This window comes from Chenopodium album, chromosome 12 (assembly GCF_948465745.1).
Source record: "Chenopodium album chromosome 12, dcCheAlbu1.1, whole genome shotgun sequence".
Taxonomy (NCBI): Eukaryota; Viridiplantae; Streptophyta; class Magnoliopsida; order Caryophyllales; family Amaranthaceae; genus Chenopodium; species Chenopodium album.
In genome coordinates, this window is record NC_137845.1 from 39,654,806 (window position 1) to 39,663,851 (window position 9,046).

Sequence of the window (9,046 nt, forward strand, 5' to 3'; positions counted from 1 at the left end):
CAGAGACAATTAGCTTTCCGCTTTGTTTTGTTTTAGCGTTAACTCTTGCTTAGTATTAATGTAATTTTATTAGGCAAGATTAGGATCTCTCTTATCATTATTATTAGCCTAGTTTAGTTTTATTTTCTCTCCCTTCTCTCTACCTAACTTTCTCTCTCTAGATTTTATTTTCTTTCCTTGTTCCTCACACTCTTGTAATTCCGCCGTCTTGGTACGATTTCTCCTTTAATTAATCTCAGTATTTTACTCTTTCCGATTTTCTGTTATGTCTTGGTTAATTATTATGTTTTGTTTAGTTTTGATTATGTCCGAGTAGTTTAATTCTAGGGTTTATGGGGATCCATAATTAATATGAAGGGGTAATTTATTATTATTGATTATTGACTATGCATGATAATTTCTTATTGAATTGTTTTAATTCTTTGCAATTAAATTATGAATCGAGCAGATGTAATTTGATTGTGAATGTTTAGCAATATTGAATTGATGAATCGAGCAGATGTTAATTTGATATTAGAGGCTATTTTCAATAGGAACTTAGATCTAGTAAATTGCGAGAGCCTGTTAGATCTATGTTGGTTAATAAATTGCGAGAGCCTGTTAATCATGTTATTTATGCGATGTTGATTTATTGATTGTTATGTTTTATCCCGGAATATTAATTATTGGTGAACCTATGACCCTAGGCCTTCTTGTTATTGACTTTCTCCCTAAACTTAATCTCCGTAGAATAGTTTCACATTAAAAACAACAAATTGGTTACTTTAATAATTTAGACTATATTAATTATTTAGGAGTAGAAAGACCAGTTTCCCTGTGGATTCGACCCTACTTCCCTATCTACTTTAGTTAGAGGATTTAGGTAATACTTTTGATTAGGTGATACGACTTTACCCTGTCAATTAAATCAGGCAAGTAATGGTAAATCTTGCCATGTAATTTAAATACATAAATTCCTTTATGTATTTTTGCTTTATAGTCACCACCAAATGAGCAAAATGCAAATAAATTATTATACAAACGAATATATCTTCTAAAGTGTAGTGCATCTTCTTCGTTAGATGTTAAAAGTCTATATAGTGCAGGGGGGTATTCATTAGTGGCTAGTTTAATAGCTCCATTTCCACAACAGAAGTAAAGTGTTTCATGCTGGAATTTTTTTGCATTGCAATGTGCACAAAGGTGAGGTGATTTCAGTTTTAGAGGTGCTATAGGTAATTTAAGCCCAATAACAGCAGGTGGGGATTCTGTTTTCCATCCATTGAATGTTAGTCTAATCAACTAATGCATGCTAATGTATAACTAAATCATAAGGAGAGATATATAGTGAAACTTACTCGTCTTTCTAGTTCTAGGTAATTTCACTATCTGTTTTTGCGCAACCACAACAGCTGCCTCTTCCATATGCAAATTACATGTTCAGATTTTATGTAATTAAGTGTAAGTGATAACAAAGTAGCTTAGGATGCAAACAGGGATCGTTACTTTTTTTCCGAGCTTTCCTTTTCTTCCCAGGTTGTATTGTTTCAGTTGTTTCACTGTTAGTCTCAAGTACTACAGGTGAAGATGCCTGCTGATCTGTAACCAACATTTTTCCTCAGTTATGCCATAATTAGTAGCCATTGGTATATATTTATATAAAAATAATGTTGATTTATATCATGACAAGTACACTGTTAGGCAGTAGGAAAGCTTCTCATTAACAATGTGTCTGCTGTTTATGGTGCCATAAATGCTATACTTGTCAAGCCAGTATTTAAGTATACACAATATCTATTTATTGTGTATTACCTACTGTATATTAAACTTGTTCATTATAACTCACATGGTGTTATATTCTCTTTCTACGTAGTAATTTTCTTCCTTTCCTTTTTCAACTCTTAGTTTTTTACTTTACCATGGCAGAAAATGAAAGCAGTGTATTTGCTAAGCAACCTTATGTGTGCCAGAAACGCGACACGCAATCTAGGCTTCAGGTTCTAAAACTTGAAGAAGCTAATTTACAAGGCCAATTAGTAGACGCAAGAGCCATTCATTTTAATGTGGGAAAGAGGATTGTCATGATAGAAAAGCAACTAGCTCAAGTATCAACTGAAATATCATAAATTGGAAGCTGTAATGAAGAGAAAAGAGTCAAGAAAAACACTGAAAAGAACCCTCATCACTCTGTGGTTATGGCTCAGCAAGGTGAAACTCAAATATGCAAAAATGAAATGGCTGCCAATGTTGGTTCTGATGTCCTGCAGTTATCTAGTGAGGATGCTCTAAAGATTAACAGTGGAAAAGGCGAAAGCAATGTGGTGGTAAGTAAAAATTATTGGTTTTGGTGATGAATGAGAAGGCAAAATTTTAAGAACAATAGTGGCAACAATAAAGATAATAAATTTATGAGTGTTTGCATAACATTTTAGTTACAAAGTTGTTGCCTATAATTAGCTAACAATAATAGAATTAGGTATGATAAGTCTGTAATCTGATAATATTGTTCATTTGGCTAGCCATTTATAACATGACAGGTGTGCTTTTAGACAACAAATCTATTCATGCCTGGTCTTCAATTCAACTGAGCAGATAAGTAATTGTAACAAATTTCAATCAAGATATACTCACTGGTATTTTGAACTCGAGGTTTCTTTGGTTTTTGGTTTCTAGTTCTACCCTGGGCACTTGTTTCACCTGGTTCGCTGTATAGGCAAAGGAAATAGTACATAAAAAATTATAAGTAAGGCCATATTAGCATAATGAGTTTAGTGTTTTTGTAGCAGAAAAGCAAATGAAAGAACCTTATTGAAACAGGTGTCTGAGACATAGCCGCAATTGTTCGCTGTCGCTTGCTAACCCGTGGTTTGTCACGAGTTTTTTGGTACAACATGCATCGCCCCGAAAGTGCGGGACCAATAACTGTTTCTCCAGCTTGTGCATTACTGGGTGTAACTTCATCAGCAGGCAAAGTCTGGGAGCCTGCAACCTCAAACTTCATCAGTCAAATGCAAGGGCAAGTAACAACATATAGCATCAGAAAATATGCATAAATTGACAGCGTTTTTGTTGCTAACATATGTAGGCTGAAACACTGCTCTATTTCTCTCTTGTATCAATAATGTTTTGTAAGTAAATCACAACAACAAGGTTATTTACATATCTCTATCCATTTTTTGCTGACACTAAGTATATAATATATAGATAACTATGCTTACTATTCATTGCAAGGTGTGGGCTTGCAACCCCTTGATTGTCAGCATTTCTTGTGTTAGAATTTCCTAAATCAATGTGTAGAGAATACTGCTGCTAATTTCTGGTTAAGTTGGTGTCATTTAATTCTCTTTATGATGAAAGAAATTAGCAAATAAGAACACCAGCTAACCATAGCAGCAAATTATTTTTTTATGCGCAGCTAATATCAACAAATAAGCACCTTATAGAAACAGGTGTGTTAGACATAGCTTGAATAGCTTGTAAACGTTTACTGACCCTAGTTTTTTGAGGAGGCTTTTTAGGCAGTAAGCAATGATCTGGAAATTATGCAAACAAGATTTGTAAGAAAATAATGTCTTGCACCTTATGGTGTAGGATTATTTGTAAAGGTCGCCGGATTTACTCATGATAGCAATATAAGATTTGATCTGAAAACAGCAAATAAGGTTTGCAATGAGCACTGTAGGTAAGCTGCTAAAAATGAAACACTGCTACTATGCAGCTGCACCTAATGAAACTTGCGAAAGGGAAAATGCATACTTGTCAAGGTGGCTTTTATTTTTTATTTTACTTTTTTTTTTTTTTTTTTTTTTTTTTGTTTTTTGCCTCAAACCAGTGGTCAATTAATACATAGCACCAAAAAACAATGGCTTAATATGATGCATGTACAAAAATGCACATTTGGGGTCATAGGGGACATGATTTCAACAGCATAATCTGAGAACACAAACTAAAGCATGAAAAATAAAATATGGCAAGAAATTTAAATTTCATTGATGAAGTTCAAAAGAAGGAATACATAAGATGTTGAAATGGCCACATTTTTCTTGCCAGGCTAACGCGTACGCCATAGAAAGCAACTAAAATATAAGATAAGAAATATAAAATGAACCAAACCAAAAGGCCTTAGTTAAGCAAAAGGAACATAACACCTAAGGCAGCAAATCAAGCCCCTATGCGAGATGCCGCTGCAAACTAATCATACTTCCTACGCTTAAAATAGGTATCCAACTCAGTTGGCACAGGCAATGGCTGCACACCATAGCGATCACCAAAAGATGGTCTAGCTCTTGGCTTGTGAGGTGGTGGCGGAGGAAGAATAAGAGATGGAATCCTATGTTCAGCAGTCTTAGGTGTGACACAATCGTCCTCACCTAAAAAAGGAGCTAAGTGCAAAGCACCCTGAATCCCCATCACACGTTCTTTAGCTGCTAGGTAGCTTTCCCAAGCTAAAGAACACTTAATGCCAGCATAGACCCCATTTCCATAGTTCAAATCAATGATATCAAGATTATAAGCAGTGCGAAGGAAATCAACAGCCTTATTAGCTGCATCTTGCTTGGTGGCTCTAGAATCAACACGGGTAGTGCTGAAAATGCACTCCATTCTAGTAGCAATTGAAGTAGCGTAAATTGTAACCCATGATATAAATTTTGCTGGCCCAACCTTGTAAGTGTTTACTTCTGAAACACGCGCTTTAGTCTCTAAAGCCAGTATGCGCAATATATCCATGTAATCAATGCACAAATATTTCTTGCATCGCTTTTGATTAGGCACAATTGGCCACTTCACTGGCACCTCACTGGATTCTCTCTCCATTGATTCAAGCTCAATGTGTTTCATCTGATATAGGAATTCACAATGCTCAAGCTTCCTGATTTTCTTAAATGTCAAGTCTTCAACTTGAATGTTGTATTCCTTTCGTAGGGATCGAACAACATTTTCTTCAGCACTTTCACGTGACTCCTCAACTGTTTTAGCTGGACCGCCCTCATACACAGAGGGTTCCAAGCCTGGAGTGGTCTCCATGAAAAGCTTCACAGAGTTCTTTCTTACACCCACTAAATAGTAAGCTGGCGGGGGGAGTTTCAGGTATTCCACAACTTGTTGTAGAAGGCACGAAAAAGCAATAGACACTTTCACTAGTAGAAAAATTGAAAAATACAATGCTCATTGGCCACCGGTTTTTGAAAACCGGTGGCTTAATTAAGTGGCGGGATGAGGCAAAGAACAATGGCCACCGGTTCAACCAAACCCGTGGCAAAAATTGGAAAGGCCACCGGTTTTGAACCGGTGGCAATAACTAATTATATTTTTGTTAAAAAAAAACCGCCCTTTTCTTCCTTCCTATATAACCCTCCTTTTCCTAAACCCTAGCCCCATCACATTCTCACTCCTCCCTCAATCTCTCCTCTTATTCTCTCTCCTCCTCACATTACTCTCGATCTGATCTCACTCCTTCTTCCTCTCTTCTCTCCTCTTCCTCTGTTATCTCGCGTTTTTTCCTCTCTTCTCTCGTCTTCCTCTCTCCCTCATCCCATCACGATCGTCACCTCCTCCCTCCTCTTACCCTCTTTCGAGCACCACCGCCGCCGCCACTATTCAATGCCGCCAAAGGTTTTCAGGTCAAATTCGACCAAGAAAACTCTAGATCTAGAGTTTTCTTGGTCGATTTTGACCTTTATAACCCAAATTCAAGCAAGATTCGGGGTGTGTTGGTGGGATTTGAGGTAAGTTCTCTTTTTTTCTTACTCTTATTTTATTTTTGAGATTTTTGGTGGAATTTGGTGGTTTGTGGTGGTTTTTGGTGGTGGCTTTTTATGGTGTTGGTCGGTTTGTGGTGGTTTGTGGTGGTTTTTGGTGTCGGATGGTTTGTGGTGGTGTTGGACTGTTGTGGTGGGTAGTTTTGGTGGGTAGGGTGATAGATCTGGGTTAGTTAGATGGTTTAAGGTGGGTGTTTTGTTAATTAAACGAATTTTTTGTGTTTAATCAAAACATGCATGCGGATTTCTGGGTTTTTTCGGGTTTTCTGGGTTGTTTTTTGAGGTTTTTTGGTTTTCTCGGGTTTCTTGGTTTTTTGTGTTTTCTGTTTTTTACTTTTTTTATTTTGGGTTTTCTGGGTTTTCGGAATTTCTGGTTCGTGATTTTATTAATTTTTCTTGTTTTTTTTTTTTTTTTTTTTTTTTTTGTCAAGTAATTTTTTTTGTTTTAATTGATGCAGGTTAATTGATTTAGATCTTAATAACTCGAAGAATCAAGATGAGAATATAAGTTGAAGAATCAAGATGTTGTATTTTTTTGTATTATATTGTAATTTTTGACTCAATTTGGTTGGACTGTTTTTTGGTTTTGTTTTTTCAATTTTTGGTTGTTGATTTTCTGTAATTTAATTTATTCGTTATTTGTCATTTTCATGTTGTAATTTTTTTTTTTTTTGATTATATATATGTTGTAATTTTTTCGATTATAATGAATGAAATTGGTCGATTATATCTAAATTTGATGTTAAATTTTTTTTTTTTGAGTTCAATTATATTTAAAGTGAAAAAGAAAAAAAAATACATATATACCTATAATTGCCACCGGTTAACCGGTGGCAAATGTCTGCCAACCCAAAAAAAAAAAAAAAACCGCCAAATATAATTGCCACCGGTTAACCGGTGGCAATTAGTTATTTTGCCACCGGTTTTGAACCGGTGGCCTTTTGTTCTAGGACTTGCCACCCCCCAACTGACCACCGGTTCAAAACCGGTGGCATAGGGGGGTTTTGAACCGGTGGCCAACTAGTATTTTCGCCTAGTGTTTTCGAGTTTCAGGCCCAGTAACCTGTGTGCATACTCATGGGGTAAGAAAGCTACTTAAGCAGGCAACCCTAATTCAAGGTCATGTAACAACCTATTGTACGGGCATCAAGAAGTTTTAAGGAAGGCATATGCAACAAGAAACAACTTAATTTATCTAACACAACATAACGCGGCTACATAAGCAAGCATGCACTCTTACAATAAAGAAAGCAACATATGTAATTAAAGACAAATGAATTGTACTGCCACTCAAAGTCATGCAATTCATAGTTGTTCCTAACAAAAGACATACAGTAGTAGCTTATACAGAGCAAAGTAATTATCTGATTAAGGCAAGAACCATAGAATGTAAAAGACATAACAAATGCTAAAAACAGTCCCAAAGGAAAACTGTTGGCACAAAACAAAATAACAAATTACTTACAGGGGTATCTGCACCTCCACCCACTGCAAGCTCATAGCTCTGCAACAAAAAAGGGCAAAAAGAAAAGTATTTCAATACCTTCATAATAAGAAACCAAACAAGTAAATAAATCGTCAAAGTGAAACCCAGGTAATCTTAAAATGACTTTAAGATTGTAGAATTGATATAAACCAATAAGGAAACCGAATATTGATTGTTAAGAAACAAAAACAGCCTAATTAGGGTACCATTTTACTGAAATAATACTCAAGCAACAATTCTGTCAGTAGATTAGTGAATGCAAGTCTAATAAGATGTTGTTTGTACTTAATTCATGTGAACAAAGAACAAGCTAACCATGGCAAGCGGAGTCAAGAATTTACTGCTGCATCCATAATTTGTAAACAGATCCTTGAAGAAAGTTCACAAATGTTTTATTTCCATAGTCAGTATTATGAAAGTATAGTAATCCACAGTTGTGATGTTGTTAAGTAATACCAGCTAAACTTAGATCTAAATGAAGCAGTACCTCTAATGTAATTTCCATGAAGCTTAGCTTTGTATATTTCATATGAGAGAAACCAAATGAACCCTCATTTTTTTATGTTATATAACAAACAATAAAGACAAGGAAAACCAAAGCACACTGAGCTAAAACACATTGGGTAATTGAAAGCACCAAATACACTTTTCAATAAAGCAAGCATGCGCCGGCATATATGGTGTACACAGAACATGTTAAATCCATCTACTGTCAATCTAAAAGAACATATTAGCGTCAAAGAAGCATATAATCCCACTGCCCAAAACTTAATGACAATTTAAAAGAAGAGGAACGTTCTTACCCATTGTGTAAAGTGGCAGACCGCTGGGTAATTAAGTGCTTCACGAACAAAAGCAAGCAGATTGAGCATCCCAAAGATTGAGCTGTTAAAACACCAAAAAAGAAGTACACGAAACTGGACTATATAAAGAACTAAACAAATTAATCTTTTTTATTAACATTCACCACTCATAATCACATGAACACATATTTAGCCAACAAACAATTAAGTCATAGCTAACAAATTATACAATTAGAAAGTAGCTATTTATAAGATCTATCTCACAAGAAAATCACAATTACCAATTTAAAAGCCTAGCAAATAACAAATTGTAAAATTAATAGCACTGCACATAATTAGTTCACATTTCACTCACAATTAATCCTGAGCTAACACAACTACAATTAAATAGTAGCAATTTGAGAATGTATATCATTAGTAACTCAGAATTAACAACAAAGAAGCTTAGCAAATAGCACTTTGTATAATTAACACCAAGCTGCCTGCCGTGAAATAACAAACGCTAAACAAGCTTGAAATTAGTACAAATTGCAACTTGATGAGCTTCTGTATTGTTAAATTAATGGTAGAAATCATAGGCACACAACAATAATTAGTAAGCTAGTAATAGTGGTTTATTTCAACAACTCACTTTGGAAATGACGACACCAAGTAATAGGGTGAACCACGTGGCAATGCACATGCAAACAAAATGGGGTCAGTTTTGGAAGCACACTGTAGATAAGAAATGCATAGACAAAAGACATGGGTATATTAGGCATGACATTGTTCATAAACAATCAAGGGATTTGAGCATCAAGTAGGTGAACCACGTAGCAATGCAAATGCAAATAAAATGGGGGCAGTTTTGGAAGCACACTGTAGATAAGAAATGCATAGGCAAAATACAGGGGTATATTGGGCATGACACTGTTCATAAGAAATCAAGGGGTTTGAGCATCTTCTTATTTGGGTTCCGCGGCTTTTATAGGTTAGGGATTATTAATACAATTGTCCAAATTGATATTTATCGGATCCAA

General features: G+C 35.4%; 1 protein-coding gene across 3 annotated transcripts in view; it reads right to left on the reverse strand.

Moving 5' to 3' along the window:
• The window catches only part of LOC145572381 (uncharacterized), a 28,365-nt gene extending 19,771 nt beyond the window's left edge, over positions 1 to 8,594 (reverse strand). For 2 of the 3 annotated variants that reach the window (XR_014096817.1, XM_081631358.1), the window contains exons 1-3: positions 8,028 to 8,594; positions 7,204 to 7,242; positions 2,784 to 2,961 (exon numbers count right to left, since the gene is read on the reverse strand). The gene's annotated coding sequence lies outside the window, so the exon portion shown is untranslated. Of the gene's footprint in view, positions 1 to 2,610; positions 2,677 to 2,783; positions 2,962 to 7,203; positions 7,243 to 8,027 lie in introns of all 3 variants that reach the window. The other variant, XM_081631357.1, reaches the window with a different exon arrangement.
• Positions 8,595 to 9,046: the final 452 nt, after the last annotated feature.